The sequence below is a fragment of the Patella vulgata genome, chromosome 9 (genome assembly GCF_932274485.2).
Source record: "Patella vulgata chromosome 9, xgPatVulg1.2, whole genome shotgun sequence".
NCBI classification, from domain to species: Eukaryota; Metazoa; Mollusca; class Gastropoda; family Patellidae; genus Patella; species Patella vulgata.
The window spans coordinates 43460971-43480252 of record NC_065887.2 but is presented as its reverse complement, the minus strand read 5'-3'; positions in this window follow the sequence as shown (position 1 = coordinate 43480252).

Genomic DNA, 19282 nt, shown 5'->3' with positions numbered 1-19282 from the left:
TTGCTTACTTTACCGATGAAAGTACTTCCCTTTGCCAATTTCCCTCTGCTAAAAACCCCTACGAGCAAGCGAATTATTGAAAAAAATTGAACTATAATTTAGTCACGAAATGACCTAGTTTGTGTCAAGTGGACTTTAAGCCCCACTCTCTCTCTGTTTTAAGTGTGACCAAGAGTAGGGTCGCCTGTCCAACTCCGTGGGTCTTCCAGATTCCTCCCAAGCAATTCCGTGCATCGAAATGCCAAGAACTCTCCGTAACAGACCGTTTCAGTGGCTAATTCCTCACTTCAGTCAGAACTCCGGTAATATAACAACTCTTCCAGATCCTAGTGTAGTAAAGACAAGTAAAACGAAATTTTTAACTATAAAAAACGAAACGAAATAGGATCTATGTTTTAACCAGATTGGAACGAAACGGGACCACTGGGGATACCGAGAATGGGTGGGGGGGGAGGAGGGGTTCAAACGTCAATTTCTCCCGTTTACACCATTCAGCACACCATTTTCTTTATGAACTAGGTTATAAAACATCCCAATGTAGGTTATAAATTAAGCATTCTTCGGCGGCTTTTGATCTTTTAGGTTTTGGTGTTCAGCATTCAACCAACCCTCGATATGCTACGTTTGAAAGAGAGAGAAATGGGGTTTAACGTCCACTCGACACAAACTAGGTCATTTCGGGACTAACACACCATTCAATCGTATTTCAATAATTCGCTTGCACGTAGCAGTCTTTAGCAGTAGGGGGAAATCGGATGAACCGGAGAAACCCCACGAAGTTGAACAGGCGACCATGCTCTTTCTCACGTACAACTGGGGAATCGAAACCCAACCAGTTGACTCAATGACAGGCTTTATGATACAGCGCGCACGTGCTAACCATTCAGCCATCCAACCCCCCGGTATATTGTACAGTCCCTTCACAATTAAAATTGACCTAATTAAAGTTTTTCAAAAAAGCATAACCGAACATTCTAACATGTCTTTGTGGTTTGTTGTTGACTCTAGATATGCGATGGCTTACAGAACATGGAGGATATAGGGTGTGGTTTTCTTTACTACATAAGAATGCAACTATGTCAAACAAATCAGAGCTATTCCATTTAAAACAACCTGGGTGGGTTGGTAGGAACACCACAGGGCATCGCAAATAGAGCAGGGCACAGAGGTGTGATGGGGCAGACTAAACTAAGGGCACCTTTTCGGAAATGTTTGGTTCTGTGGCACATGCTCGAGTCGATTTAACATATATCTGAGCCATGATATACCATACCTTGACACTTGGTTGAGGGATTATATGAACATTGGCCATGTAAAAAAAGTTTACTTCAAGTCTGGCCATGGAAGCTACCGGTGACAGAATGAATGTCAATGGCATTCATGGTAACGATTAGCGTATTGGCCTTGAGTATGCTAAAGATGTTCCCGTCGCCCATGTTGCAATTTCCAATTTTGTTTTTTCATTTTCCTAAATTCATTTAGTGAAATAAATACGGCAAGTTCTTGGTGTGTTGTGCACAAAACTGTGGGTATTCTACTAGAAACATCAACACTAATTGGTTAATATGACCCCTGGCGCGACCTTCCACTATAACCGGTCAGATCTTCATCGAAAGTATAAAACACGAAACGAAATATAGATCTGTATTTGAATCAAATTATAATTTAGATAACATTTCAGGCATAAAGAAAGACCTGCAATAGGCAGATTTACCTCATAAAGAAAGACCTGCAATAGGCAGATTTACCTCATAAAGAAAGACCTGCAATAGGCAGATTTACCTCATAAAGAAAGACCTGCAATGGGCAGATTTACCTCATAAAGAAAGACATGCAATAGGCAGATTTACCTCATAAAGAAAGACCTGCAATAGGCAGATTTACCTCATAAAGAAAGACCTGCAATAGGCAGATTTACCTCATAAAGAAAGACCTGCAATAGGCAGATTTACCTCATAAATGAAATGAAATGGTATTTAACGTCCTACTGTTTTGCTATGAAGACGGGCATACGCCATACAGTGTGCTATGAGGTAAATTTTGCCCGGACAGCGGCACTACGGCCTACTCTTATATCGAATTTCAACTGAAAATGGATCTTTTACGTGCACGCCAATGTGTACACGGGACCTCGGTTTTTCGTCTCATCCGAATGACTAGACAGCTGTCCTTGTCAGACCCTCCGCCCTGCATCACTGACAAGGGGAAACCACGCCGGAAAATCTGGGTGAACTTTCTCGGCCAAAGCAGGGATCGAACACCGGACCTAATAGACTATATTTAGCTTAGTATGTGATAGGTGTTTACACATACAAAATATAAATTGAACCATATTTAAACTGTATTCTAATTTCTATTTTACGGCAAGTAAATTGAGTTACAAGTAAATTATTCAGTCTGTCAATTTTAACAGCCCATCGGTCAACACTGTTAAATACTATTCAATCGAGAAACATTAATTCTTGGACCTCTACCAAAAATCTGATTACATTCTGGTGTCTAATGTTAACAACTCGAATTAAAAGTGGCATAAGGAAGCCATTATATAAAGGAGATGGGTTTCTGTGTTTATGTTTCATCAGAATAGTTTAGTTGACAGATATCTGTATTAAACAACCTAACACGCCAGAAACTCATCCACACATACTTCAAACGATTTAAGTATTTCTATACTTATCGGGGGAGAATTCTCTCCCATCTGAACAACCATGCACAATTTCATTGTAACTGGAGAAAATCTAAAACCCCATGCATATACAAGTATTACTAATATTACTATTAGTATTATTATAGTATAGAAATATTACTATTAGTATTATTAAAGTATAGAAATATTACTATTAGTATTATTATAGAAATATTATTGGTATTATTATAGTGTAGAAGTATTATTAGTAGTATTATTATAGCATAGAAATATTATTGGTATTATTATAGTATAGAAATATTACTATTAGTATTACTATAGTGTAGAAGTATTATTAGTAGTATTATTATAGCATAGAAATATTATTGGTATTATTATAGTATAGAAATATTGCTATTAGTATTACTTTAGTGTAGAAGTATTATTAGTAGTATTATTATAGCATAGAAATATTATTGGTATTATTATAGTATAGAAATATTACTATTAGTATTACTATAGTGTAGAAATATTACTATTAGTATTACTATAGTGTAGAAATATTATTATTAGTATTATTATAGTATTATTATTAGTATTACTATAGTGTAGAAATATTATTATTAGTATTATTATTATAGTATAGAAATATCATTATTAGTATTATTATAGTATTCTTATTAGTATTACTATAGTGTAGAAATATTACTATTAGTATTACTATAGTGTAGAAATATTATTATTAGTATTATTATACTATTATAGTGTAGAAATATTACTATTAGTATTACTATAGTGTAGAAGTATTATTATTAGTATTACTATAGTTTAGAAATATTATTAGTATTATTATAGTATATAAATATTACTATTAGTATTACTATAGTGTAGAAATATTACTAATAGTATTATTATAGAAATATTACTAATAGTATTATTTTAGAAATATTACTAATAGTATTATTATAGAAATATTACTATTAGTATTACTATAGTGTAGAAATATTACTATTAGTATTACTATAGTGTAGAAATATTACTATTAGTATTATTATAGTATAGAAATATTATTGGTATTATTATAGTATAGAAATATTACTATTAGTATTATTATAGTGTAGAAATATTACTATTAGTATTATTATAGAAATATTACTATAGTGTACAAATATGTCTAATAGTATTATTATAGAAATATTACTATTAGTATTATTAAAGTATAGAAATATTACTATTAGTATTATTATAGTATATAAATATTACTATTTGTATTATTATAGTATATAAATATTATTGGTATTATTATAGTGTAGAAATGTTACTATTAGTATTATTATAGTATAGAAATATTATTGGTATTATTATAGTGTAGAAATATTACTATTAGTATTACTATAGTGTAGATATATTACTATTAGTATTATTATAGTATAGAAATATTACTATTAGTATTATTAAAGTATAGAAATATTACTATTAGTATTATTATAGTATAGAAATATTATTAGTATAGAAGTATTATTATAGTCTAGAAGTATTATTATTATAGAAATATTATTGATAGGAACATCACTATGAACTTTATCGACCAACACAAAGAGAGAGAGAGAGAGAGAGAGAGAGAGAGAGAGAGTAATGGGGCTTAAAGTCCACTTGACACAAACTAGGTCATTTCGAGACTAACGTCCACTCGACACATACTAGGTCATTTCGGGACTAACATATTGTTTAATTTTATTTAATAATTTGCTTGCACATAGGGGTCTTAGCAGTGGAAAGAAACCGGAGGACCCGGAGAAAACCCACAAGGTTGGACAGGCAACCCTACTCCTTGTCACGGCCAGTTGACTCAATGACAGGCCTTATGATACAGCGCGCACATGCTAACCTTTTGGCCATCCACCCCCACCCTACCCCAACACAAAGACGGAACACGGAACCTTGAGGTTAGTAACGTGTCAACACCAATAAATTAGTTTCTGTCAGCAGGAATTGTGTTTTTTAACGGGAGTGCGGCATCTGTAGAATTATTCACCCAATTTATATTTTCCGTGAAATAACGTGGAAAGATTGTTTGCATAGCACACTTCATTTAGACCGGTTGGTGCAGAAAAGTGGGCGTTAAACCCCCATTGGATTTTATTGTAGTCTAGTATATACCAGACGTACAGTATCTTTAATATAAGCATCAAGATGAGATCAGAAAAAGAATTTATATGTCTGCGAATGATCACCTGCCTGACATTGCACAACGGTTTCACTCAACCGTGTATTAGGTAAACTGAATATCACCTGTATAACAACAAAACAGTTGTTATTATTTATGACGGAGTGGCATTACGTGCCAAAGTTTTAGTCAGAAAAATACCCAGATTATACCTTTCCTAGTCCCATAATATCTTTATTTCCTTGATTAGAGAAAATAATCACGATTGTTAATATACATAAGAATACCCCACGCCCTGTCAACAGGTGCGCTATATACTTGGTATGTAATTACACTATGTTCGCTAATTAACCCTTGATTAACGTCTGGAAAGCACGACTAGTCTTCTACAAAACCTGTTAGTGTTATCTTTCCCCTCATTATACATAAGCTTAGTAATACATATTTCGAAATTCAAATAAAAAAAAATGTATTCTTCCAAATTAGACGAAAGACATCATGAGAAATTAATTGTTATTTATTGGTTATTTATAATTAAATCCAAAAATGGATCATCGAGACTATGTTTTTATCGTACCGACTTTCGAGGCTAGGCCTAAAATTCAAAAGCTAAAATCTTGGTTCAGAGTGGATCAATTTGACTGAAATATTTTAGCAAATTCCCTTTACATTATCTAGTTTTTAACTATTATAGTAAGAACTGCCTGCTCTTTATCTTATCTCCCATAATGCCCGTTAAAAAACGTCATTACAGAAAAAAAAGATTATTTTTAATTGTAGTTTAAACATATAATGACGTAAAAAATTCCCATGTTCTCTGTTATATCGCGAAGAATGAAAGACACCTCGGGTTTAAATTGTTTGAAAACGTATCACATATATTGAGTTATAGTTGCTCGGCTCTAAGGTAGGGGATTTTAAAGGATTTTAACACAAAATTAAGCACTTTTATTCTCCAAAATATTATCGGGATTGGCTCTTTAAAGCAATGAAATGGCATCCATCATATTATAATTGTTTATGGCATGTAATGACTGAGTTATACCCATTCTGAGAGAAAATGAGAAATTGTTGAAGGTGTAAAACAGTTAAGATTGGAAATCGACACGAGTAGTTCATATTTCACTCGACCATGAGTCTCCATGTTCTAATGAAAATGGCGGATTATAAGTGACGGTGATCGACTACTGATAGTAAGTAGGCATAGATCAATGAACTGATTATCTGGAAGATGACTCTGGCATGTAATAAAATATACTTGATCGATGACTTTTCTTGATCTTTTCCATGATTATGGTTATCATTTAGTTAACAGCTATAGTCATCGATGACTTACGAAGGAACTCGTGAACTCAATATGTAGGCTGTTCGGGAAAGCTGATTAGGCCTAACTACGTGTTCTGTGGTCCCATAGTCGCTGAAATGAAATGAAATGGGGTTTAACGTCCTACTGTTTTGCTCCGAACTGGGCTAATGAAGACGGGCATACGCCATACAGTGTGCTATGAGAGAAATTTTGCCCGGACAGCGTCACTACGGCCTACTCTTATATCGAATTACAACTGTCAAGGGATCTTTTACGTGCACGCCAATGTGTACACGGGACCTCGGTTTTTCGTCTCATCCGAATGACTAGACAGCTGTCCTTGTCAGGCCCTCCGTCCAGCATCACTGACAAGGGGGAACCGCGCCGGAAAATCTGGATGAACTTTCTCGGCCAATGCAGGGATCGAACACCCGACCTCCAGACTAGCGAGCCAGCGCCTTACCCACTTAGCCACCGTGACCCCCCCCCCCCCCCATAGTCGCTAACCCTTATCATGGTACAGGGGGATCGTCGTTACCGAGCGGTTAGTCAACTAGGCTCTCGACTCCCCGGGTTCGAGAATAGCCATTGTCAGTTTTCAGGCCTGACAAGTACAAGGGTTAGGGTTAGCCCTGACAAGTACAAGGGACAGGGCATGCTTCCTTTTTAGAACATTATATATTATTTCTGACTTTGTTGATGCAGTACAAAAGAAGGTTTGTATATCAACGTTGATCGGTTAATCAAATATCTGACGTCATAGGGTCAAACGCCGCTCGTATGAACCCTTGAGCGACCTCCCACTACAACTGCTCTGATCTTCATGTAGTAGAGGCCATCGAAAGTAGGGGGGTTGGATGGTTAGCACGTGCGTGTTGTATCATACGGCCTGTCATTGAGTCAACTGGCGTGACAAGGTTAGCACGTGCGTGTTGTATCATACGGCCTGTCATTGAGTCAACTGGCGTGACAAGGAGTAGGGTCGCCTGTCCAACCTCGTGGATTTTCTCCGGGTCCTCCGGTTTCCTCCCACTGCTAAAGACCCCTACGCGCAAGCAAATTATAGAAATAAAATTAAACCATATGTTAGTCCCGAAATGACCTAGTTTGTGTCGAGTGGACGTTAAACCCCATTTCTCTCTCTCTCTCTCTCCATCGAAAGTATAAAATAAAAACGAAACGAAAGGAAATATAGATGTGTATTTTAATTAGATTGATTTCTTACCATGTGTGGTTTTTTAAAAGTACGTCAAATCTGAGTAGTTAGAATCCAGAGTCTAGCCGTCTTATGTTTGAGTAGTTAGAATCCAGTGTAGTCGTCTTATGTTTGAGTAGTTAGAATCCAGTGTAGTCGTCTTATGTTTAATTAACAGATAAATAACATAACTAAAGACAAAAATATGCCAATGACCTAATTCAATAAATCTGATAGGAAATGACGTAATATATTTTGGTTTTCGAATTAAAGGAGCTAAATCGCTATTCTTTGGCAACTAGAAATGGACACAAATGGGTCGAAATGCATATACATGTAATAATGTAATATGAATGTATATAAACTGATTTACATTCAATCGTTTCTGTTATGTTCGGCGAAATACGCGAAGAGTCCAAATTGGTCATTTCAGTCTACACCGGTAGTATTCTCTGTGGGATATGATTAGCCTCGTTCATCGAGTCGCTTCATTACAAATGGCACTCGAAAGTATTCTGGGACGCGATTCGTGTGCCAATTTTAAAATTTTCATTTTGTCTTAAATATTGGATATCAGAAGCCCATCTTTTCACGGTTAGATAACAACATCAGTGTTGATTTAAATTGACCAATAAGTCGTGTTTGCAATGTCGAAGACTGTGGATGATATCGATGTAAAGACTTGACTCCTTTAAGTATGAATCACACAAAACCTGGATTGACAACATCGATTGAAGGCATGTAATCACTGCGTTTATAGTTACATGTAACGTTTAAATATTCACCGCGCTAGTGACCTTTGACCCCAAGGTTATTTTCTACTAACTTCGGATTCTGAAATCCATCGCTTTAGAACGTTGTTATAGAGTAGTGATATGTCTCGTACACGAGGTGGATATGCGTACTATAACCATGCAGGTTATAGTAGTTATATGTTATAATTTAATTCTTGAATATTGATCTTTAAGTCCTTACTTCAAATTAGTTTGTATATTGTATATGTATATTTCTGTATTTATTATCTGCATTGTGTGTATCTTATATCTTATAAGCCGTATTGTTTGTACTCTTCATAACTGGAGGAAATAAAGAATATAATAATATAATATTCTATTCCTTTAAAGCATTAACCGTCTTCATTAGTCCAGTTGGAGCAGAAAAGTAGGACGTTAAACCTCATTTAATTTAAAACATTAATTGTATGTATGCTTTTAAAAGGTGACTAGCCAATGATGAAATGTAATGTAATGCTAATGACATGTTAATTTATTATAATCCCTTACAACTTTTATAGATAGAAAGTAACTGTCTATATGACCCGTCTCGTGTACATGTCAATCGTATGATTAATCTATTAACTGTTTTATTTACCATTGTTGTATTTCTTATTTTGTACATTAATGCTGGTTTATGTCAAGTAATTCCATATAAATATAATATGATTGTACTTTAGGTCTATCCGACTTAGAGTAGATTTAGGGTACTAGTCGGTTATCCGCGGTCCTGTAAAGATAATTATGTTTATAAGTTTCTAGTATTAAAGATTTGAAGAATCATTCCAGACTCTTGTAATATCTGAAGGACCCCACGGTCACAGTACTCTATCTCGTATACCTGAGTATTTCAGGTAGAATGTATTTGTCTATACATTTTTTTGACCCAATCGTGTGTTATGTGAAGTGAATATCACCTGTATGTATATGGTATCTATTGGTCTAAATATCTACACTATAGACCTATTGTGTTTAACCGCTTTTTCATTACATAAAATATTACACCTGTACACAGGTAACGTGATTTAAACACAGGTATGAAAAAATTAGTTTACCCTTCTGTACGAGAATTACCTTTATTGTAGGCCTAAAAGATTTCTAAAAATTAACATTGGTTTTATATCGTTTAACTATAAATTAACTAGGGGGTCGCGGGTTTGACCCCGTTGGTGGTTTTATAAAGTTCTCCGCGATTTTCCAGTCTGTTTTTTTCTTGTCAGTGGTGCAGGACGGAGTGGACGTTAAACATCCATTTCTCTCTCTCTCAATACATGATGTGATTACCTGCACTGTAGAATGCCAGGTTTTATTTAAATATTTTGACCAGGTTATTATAAAATTAAAGAGGTCGAGGTCTGATTAACAGAGCGTGTAAATGTAGACCAAACACGGGTAATCATTTAAATTAAATGGGGATTTAAAACGGTTCACTCATCTCTGGGCTAAATATGATGGGCACACACCATGTAATTGTTAGCTATAAGTACCAAGGTCGCTCTACATCATGCAACTGACCGGGTTTAAATACTATTAATACATCGGGACTAAATACTACAGTCGCCCCAGGACACATACCTTATATAATGGACAAGGGCTTAATACCACGCTATAAAATACCACGGTCAGCCCATGGCTTCCAACAATTAACATAATTATGTGTACTTATTATGTTGTGAGAAATTAATTTAGACATACTAATTTATGTCATGTAAATTATAACCCCTAAAGCCAAAGAAAACGTGTGTGATCGACCCCTACCCCCATCGCACACACCCATACAAACCTCAAAAATACCCAAATTCTTTTGGTGGGACACCTCATGTTTAAAGAAGCTAAGTCTCTAACTCAATATCATCCAAAATCTTTAACATTGAAAACACAAATTATTTGTCAAATTAAATCAACATTCATGTTGTGATCTTACCAGGAAAAGATGGGCTTTTGATATCCAATATTTCAGACAAAATAAACATTTTACCATTGGTACACGAATCGTGTAGCATAATGCGCTTCAGCCCCAGTTGTATCAAGGGACTCGAGGGACGAGGCTAGACACATTGCACCAAATCAAACGGCGTATGTAGACTGGAATAACCAGACGCTAGAAATTTGCTTATTTCGTCGAACATAACTGATTTGAAAATTGGAGTAAAAACGGAAACCATTGAATGTAAATCAGTTTATATACATTCATATTACAGTATTATATGCGTTGCGACCCACTTTTGTCAATTTCTAGGTCCCAAATGTCAGCGATTTAGCTCCTTTAAATCAAACAGAATTTAAGTCACCTGAAACCACTACTCATTGGAGAATGTACAGACACAGGTAATATTCTTTCTGACCCCCTTTCCCCGCGCTGGCCTCACACAACCCGTGCAACAATACTGAATAGTCTCTACGTGTTCTATTTCAACTGTTATATACAATAACTCCCGTCATCTAACCTCAATCAAATATCTCTTCTTATGTTAGTGAGACTCACCTAATAATCAGAAATTCCTCACAACCTCAAGGTTTTATTACAGAGCTACGGAGTCCGTTAAAGATATATAATGGGAGATTAGATAAAGAGTTGGCAGTTCTCACTATAACAGTTAAAAAGTATATAATGTAAAGGTAATTTGCTGAAAATTTCAGTCAAATTGATCCACTATGAACCGAGATTTAAGCGATTGAATATTTCCGCCTAGCCTCGGTCTTCATTACTAAAGTCAGTAGTAAAAAAAAGCATAGTCTCGATTATTCAGATTTATGATTTAATTATCGTGAATCCAGTTAATATCGAAGGCTAGCGTTGACATCAAGAGTTCATTATGGTCTGGATAAGTTAATTAATGTCTAATTAATAATTTAGATAACTTTTCAGGCCGAAAGAAAGACCTGTAATAGGCAGATTTAGCTCTTGCATAATGCATGTTTAAGTGCCCGATTCCACTCTCATATTTAATTATTTCGTGCACAATTCCACTCTCATATAATTAATTAGTTTAAAAGAAATTTTGTCAAGATATTGTAGAGATTTTTGTGGTTTTATCCAGATATTGTAGAGATTTTTGTGGTTTTATCCAGATATTGTAGAGATTTTTGTGGTTTTGTCCAGAAATCCTTAAAGGTAGATACGGATTTACAGCAGGAATATTACCAGTACGGAAGCCCATTAGGGTCCATCAAATGAAAAAAAAAAAAATTCTGACTATCTTGTAATTACAAGATAGCCTAATATAGCCTATCTTGTAATTACAAGATAATAACCATTTTATATAGCTATCTTGTAATTACAAGATAGGTTATATTAGGCTATCTTGTAATTACAAGATAGCTATCTTGTAATTACAAGATAATTTTCTTGTAACTATCTTATAATTACAAGATACGGAGTGGCCCATTAGCGTCAATCACATGAAAAAAAGTGTTCTAACCAGTTTATTTCAAGGTCGGCCTACACTGATTTATCGGATAGCTAGGCTATCGAAGTACCTTTTTTATGTTACGGGATCGGCACATTCAGGTCATGCTCCTATTAATATCATTAGCTATTTCGTACCCTCCTCAAAAACCATTCATTAAGTTCATACTCTCATTAACTTCATAATCCCACCAACTTCATACTCTCATTAACTTCATAATCCCACCAACTTCATACTCTCATTGATATCGTTTATTAATGATTCATTGATTTCATGCTCTCCTTAAAGATACTTTCCCGCGTTCAAACTACGTGATATGATGATATATTTGGACTAAAATCATATTCACACTAATTAATCTATCAAAAATTTGCTTCAAATCCCTCTCAAAACTTTGTATTCGTCGGGAGATACCACAGGCTATAAATAAACTGTTGTTAGACGCCGTGTCCATTTTTTAGAATGCATTTTCGTTACTTACTGTCCATTTATCGTACATATTGAGACTCCGATTTTCAACAGATTTGAATCATATCTGCTGTTCAATGGCCGTTGATGATTAACCGTAAAAATGTTGTTTTTTTTGTTTTAGTTCGTTTTGACTTCGCACAGTTTTTAATTTTCTTTGAAATGTAAAAAAATCGCTAAAATCGGTAACTTCTGCAGACAATAAAAACAGCCAAAAATCAAAATTTAATGAAGTTTTCGGAAAAATATAAATAGCGTGTATAAGAGCATTAAAATTGATGAATCATGATATTAATATGAAGTTGGTGGGAGTGTGAAGTTAATGAGAGTATGAACTTTATGATTTTAATGGAGGCATGAAAATAACGAATGATATTTATGGAAGCATGACATGAATGTGCCGATTCTGTAACATAAAATAAAGTACGGCGTTGACCTAGCTATTCGATAAATCTGTGTATGGCGACCTTAAAATAAGTTACTCATGGGCTTTTCCGTATCTTGTAATAACAAGATAGCTATCTTGTAACTACAAGATAGCTATCTTGTAACTACAAGATAGGCTATCTTGTAATTACAAGATAGGCTATCTTAGGCTATCTTGTAATTACAAGATAGTCAGAATTTTTTTTCATTTGATTGACCCTAATGGGCTTCCGTATACCAGTGTATCAAATCGAATAACAAACACTCATTTCTCAAATACAACGTTTACATTGCTGAAGTAATTTGTAATGGCGGATTTACAAATGACACAGAATTTTTAAAGAACGAGAAGCACGGACTAAGCAGGTGCAAACGACTATATCGTTCAGTTTGGACTGTTCACGTACCTGGCGGGTTTTCTCCGGGTCCTCCGGTTTCCCCCAACTGCTAAAGACCTTTACGCGCAAGCGAATTATTGAAATAAAATTGAACCATGTTAGTCCGGAAATGACCTAGTTTGTGTTGAGTGGACGTTAAACCTCCACCTCTCTCTCTCTCTCTCTCCCTCTCTCTCTCCCTTTCTCTCTCTCTCTCTCCCTCCCCCTCTCCCTCTCTCTCTCTCTCCCTCGTCCAGGATCTGGTACGTTCAGATACGTTTCGATACAATCAACATGATTGCTACGACTGAAAACAAGGTATGAGAGCTGGTGGGGGTGGGGGCAGCTGGGACACATGTCAAGGGGCCTAGAGCCTAGAGGGGTCCGGAGGTATGCCGAGTAATGTTTTAAAAGATATTGTTGGCATAAGTTAATAAAAAAAAAAATACACTGTTACTTGATCGTATAGTAGAAAAAACGGCGATTTTTCTGAATGTGTGTACTAAATGGCGTGGTGGGGAAGCTTAGAATCGGATTCTGTGGGTCCACATTTTTGGGAAAAATTGGTGAATTAAAAACTATAAGTCACCTGCCGAGGACTTTACAGCGTGGGGGTCCATACTCGTTCCGTTTGAGGCTCTCTTCACCATCAGGGTATCTGGGCCCGGGCAGTGCCTAGTCCGGGCCTGTAGAACGCTATACAATGACGGTCATGCACGCAGTTATACATCGCCCTATGTAGGCTGACTGGTATCCCATCATTAAAAACAAAACTGAAAGTGAAACATTTACTGTCGTCTTTGTTTTGTTAGGCGATAAAAACTCAATGTTTTTTTTAATATTTTTGACAATTGCGGACTACTTTCCGACCAATCTGGTTAAAACACAGATCCTATTTCGTTTCGTTTTTATAGTTTTACACTAGGATCTGGAAGAGTTGTTATCATTGACGTGTTCTGAATGATGTGAGCTATGAAACAGTATGACCTCTAACGTGACCTATCACTACAACCGGTCAGATCTTCATGTAGTGTAGGCCATCGAAAGTATAAAAAACAAAACGAAATATAGATATGTATCTTAATCAGATTGCTTTCCGACCAATGTCCGGGCGAGCTTGTTATTCTTTCAGCCATATCACCATTTGAGTATTATTACATCAGTAAAACTAAAACGTAGTATATGTATTTGGTATGTCGTAGGTTGTGTTAATTCCCATTTTCTGTGTTTTAGCTGAGATGTTTGTCCCAGTTCTCGGAGGTCCCTGTCGCGGCCCCTGTCGCGGCCCCGGGGTATGATAAAATCAACACGATTACACCACGATTAAATCCACGGTGACAACAATCGTGCAAGTGTCCGGGTGGCATTAGTCTCTAAATGACCTACTGGCAGGCCCAGTGGGGAAAGAAAATACTTGATCACCACCTATATATAATTCGATAAAATCATAGATTGCCAATTTCAAACTTTTTAAAACATACAATGGATCATAACCCAAATATGGTTGGTATTGTTTACCTGGTCCTATTAAAACATATCGATATGAATAGATAACTTCTTATACGGCAGGTGTTTGAAAGCATATCGACACATATATCAAACAAACTATAGATAACTCTTTATATGGTATGTCGTCTGTCTTATCAATCAATAAAACACACACACACATGTGAATAATGGCGAAGTTCAGTTTATATCCATTATCAGGGGCGGATCCAGGATTTTTTTTACTGGAAGAGGTTTGCCACGTTCCTGTTAAGGAAATTTGAGGCAAAGCATTGTGATATCACACGCCTATATCACTACCTCGCGCTTCGAATGCTCATTCTATCTCACCATCTTTTTTAGCCTATTCATTTTCAGAGTGAGAAGCAGGTCCAGGATTATATTTGTATTGAGCGAGAGGCGGGAGGGAGTTTAATTCCTAAAGTAGGGTTGACGAGCTTTAATTTGTAATCATAACTGGTAGAGTTAATTAAAGATTTAATTTGGTTTAGAATTAAATAGCCTACTTTTAAATATAACCCAGATGATATACAAGGATGCCTTTCCACCTTCGCCCTTCCTCACACCCCACCCCTGCCACGCCCTCCACACACGCTCACCACCACATTCATCCATGTCAGAGTATGTGTATTTAGTTAAGGATATTTAAGATAGTTCAGCAGCTATGTGGGGTAGCCATATTTAATCCATAAATCGAAATATTATTACGACATAATATTCCTATTAATAAATCGAAATATTATTACGACATAATAGGCCTAGTTTCTGAACTCAAACATGACAAAACAAAAACTTCTAATAACCTCGGTATTTTATAGGCTCATGATCATCGTCTTCCATTCATCCCCGTCATCATTGTCATCATCGCCCTCCTCATATAGTTGTCATTTTCTACCAGTATAAAATAAATTTAACGGCATGGCATGCAATATCTAGACCCAAGGTGACAATGACCTCTTATCACAAGGTCACCATAATGTCATAGATAATAAATAAACAAACTAAGCGTCTGATTAGAAATTCTCCAATAGTTCATTTGATTTCACGATAAAATAGTTTTATTGTTCATAGTTTTATGTTGTTCTCAATATCGTTTTATGTTGTTTTAAATATCGTTATATGTTGTTTTAAATATCATTTTATGTTAATCGTTTTATGCTGTTCTAAATATCGTTTTATGTTGTTCTAAATATTGGTTTATGTGCCTGTTATTTATTATTGTTGTTGTTTTAGTTATCGTTGGGATTGATACGTAAACCCGACGTCCCGTATATCCGTCTTCATTAACCAGATTGGTCATCATCTCATTTCATTCATTGTATAATAATATCGCCTTCCCAATGGGCGATAAATATATTTATAGCCTTCCCATTCATTGATTATTATGCATATAGCTATATATGGTATCAGGCCTAATTTTCCACCCTTTCAAAATAAAGAGATTACTATTATTATACCTTATAAGGTAATACAAAATATGAACGTATACATTAAAGGAGAACTCGGTTTATAATATTTTCCAGGAAAGTAGACTAACAGACGTACAACCCACGTCACTGCTATGGCAAAATATTTCCTCACTGAATAAATAACCTTGTATACTATTAACCATACCATATGTTAGTCTCATATTGCAGGTCTTTCTTTAGGCCTGAAATGTTATCTAAATTATTAATTAGACATTAATTAACCTATCTAGACCATAATCAACTGTAGAGATGACATCGCAAGTCTGCGATCTTTAGTGGATTATGAGCCGATTTACTGCATAACTTTCCTCCACGATTTAACGATTAAGTGGATAATCGAGACTATGCTGTTTATCGTACTGACTTTAGTAATGATGATCGAGGCTAGGTGGAAATTTCGATCGCTTAGTTCTCGGTTCAATTTGAATGAAATTTTCAGCAAATTGCCATTACGTTATCTAGTTTTTATACGCCCACATTTTCATGTGGCCGTATTATGCCGTCGCCCCTGTCCGTCCGGACGTCCGTCCGTCCGTCCGTCCACAATTGTTTGTGGACTCTCTACAGGTCACAATTCTTATCCGATTTCGACGAAACTTGAAATATAGGTTTATCACCAAAAGATCTCGGCTGCTTTCGATATTGGCATGTATCGGATTGAAACTTCATGGATTATGGCCCCTGTTTGTACGAAAAATCACGTTTTTAGCTTGTGGACCCTATAGAGGTCACAATTTTTATCCGATTTTGTTGAAACTTGAAATGTAAGTTTATAACCTAAAGATCTCAGTTCCTTTCGATATTTGCGCATATCGGACAGTAACTTCCTGAATTATGGCCCCTGATTGTACGAAAAATCACGTTTTTAGATTGTTGACCCTATAGAAGTCATAATTTTTATCCGATTTAAAAAACCGTTCTATTATATCACCGTTACACCCTAAGGATGACTGAGTTCGAATTTCGTGAAAATCGGCCCAAAATTGACAGACAAAATGGCCGCCGTTCGTTCCCAAATAGCGTAAGAATATGGTATATCAAGGTTGTGGACCCTATAGGGGTCACAATTTTTATCCGATTTTGTTGAAACTAGAAATGTAAGTTTATAACCCAAAGATCTCGGTTCCTTTCGATATTAGTGCATATCGGACCGTAACTTCCTGAATTATGGCCCCTGATTGTACGAAAAATCACGTTTTTAGCTTGTGGACCCTATAGAAGTCATAATGTTTATCCGATTTAAAAAACCGTTCTATTATATCACCGTTACACCCTAAGGATGACTGAGTTCGAATTTCGTGAAAATCGGCCCAAAATTGACAGACAAAATGGCCGCCATTCGTTTCAAATAGCGTAAGAATATGGTATATCAAGGTTGTGGACCCTATAGGGGTCACAATTTTTATCCGATTTTGTTGAAACTTGAAATGTAAGTTTATAACCCAAAGATCTCGGTTCCTTTCGATATTCGTGCATATCGGACCGTAACTTCCTGAATTATGACCCCTGATTGCTAAAAAAATCACGTTTTTAGCTTGTGGACACTATAGAAGTCATAATTTTTACCCGATTTAAAAAAACGTATTATTATATCACCGTTACACCCTAGGGACGACTGAATTCGAATTTCGTGAAAATCGGCCCAAAATTGACAGACAAAATGGCCGCCGTTCGTTCTCAAATAGCGTAAGAAAATGGTATATCAAGGTTGTGGACCCTATAGAGGTCACAATTTTTATCCGATTTTGTTGAAACTTGAAATGTAAGTCTACAACCCAAAGATCTCGGTTCCTTTCGATATTCGCGCATATCGGACCGTAATTTCCTGAATTATGGCCCCTGATTGTACGAAAAATCGCGTTTTTAGCTTGTGGACCCTATAGAGGTCATAATTTTTATCCGATTTAAAAAAACGTATTATTATATCACCGTTACACCCTAAGGACGACTGAGTTTGAATTTCATGAAAATCGGCCCAAAATTGACAGACAAAATGGCCGCCGTTCATTCTCAAATAGCGTAAAAATATGGTATATCAAGGTTGTGGACCCTATAGAGGTCATAATTTTTATCCGATTTAAAAAACCGTATTATTATATTACCGTTCCACCCTAAGGACAGTTGAGTTTGAATTTTGTGAAAATCGCCCCAAAATTGACAGACAAAATGGCCGCCGTTCGTTCTCAAATAGCGTAAAAATATGGTATATCAAGGTTGTGGACCCTATAGAGGTCACAATTTTTATGTGTTTATAACACAAAGATCTCAGTTCCTTTCGATATATGCGCATATCGCATTGTAATTTCCTGAATTATGGCCCTTGATTGTAGGAAAAATCACTTTCTTGTTAGCTTGTTCTCTATCCATCTCTCGAAAATGTGGGCGTATCCTGCCTGGCAGCCGCTGGTTAATTATTATAGTGAGAACTGCCAACTCGTTATCGAATCTCCCATAACGTATCTTTAAGCGTTCTCTAAATCGTGTGACACCGTAGCGTGTAAAAAGGCGGTGATTTTCCCCAGTCTGACGATTAGAAGCTGTTACATGTCACACCCCCCGTTCTGCACCATCGAACTGGGGAAATCAGAACCCGGAAACTCCTGGGTAGTACAGAAACACAAAACTTTGCACATATACAGTTTCTTATTGATGTATTTGATACATTAAAAGAACAAATGCTTTATAAAGGGTCATATTCTAGTTAAAGGAGCTAAATCGCTAATATTTGGGACCTAGAAATTGGCCCAAATGGGTTGCAACGCATATGTAATCTGATTGTATAAAAAATGATTTACATTCAATTGTTTCCGTTTTGACTCTTAATTTCAAATCAGTTATGTCCAGCGAAATACGGCATGTGTCTCAACCCTATAGCAATTTCTAGCGTCTGGTTATTCCAGTCTATTGGGCAGGCTCCCCAGTTGAATATGTCTAGCCTCGTTCTTCCTGGTCACTTGTTACAAATGACGCTAAAACGCACTATGGTACACGATTAGTGTACCAATGGTAAAATGTTTTTTTTGTCTTAAATATTGGATATCAGAATTCTGTCTTTTCCCGGTAAGATGACAACATCAATGTTGACTTGAATTGACAAATAATTCGTATTTTCAACGTGTAAGACTTTGGATGATATTGAGTTAGAGACTTAGATGAACAATTTTGAGTAAATTCTTAACTTAAGTCTGAGAATGCTGTGTGAACTTAGGGCCAGGGTAAACTATTCAGAATAGTGTCATGTATGTTGGCACAAAATAATATACCCTTCATAATATGGCTATACAAACTGTGGTGTGTTTAGGCCAGTCGACGTACTATAAGTGAACCTGTTTAACTATTCCCACAGCTATGGTTAGAGATTAGTCAGCTCGCTTATTTACATTCCTTCGTTTGTGGGGCCGGATGTCCCCTCTTCTATATTTATTCATGATGAAATAGGTTGTAAAATAGTACAGTTATACATACCAATCAAGGTGGGTAATACACTGTACATTAAGGGGTACATTGGCCCTTCTATCCAATACAAAATGAAAAGAAAAGACGGAGATACGCAATATAC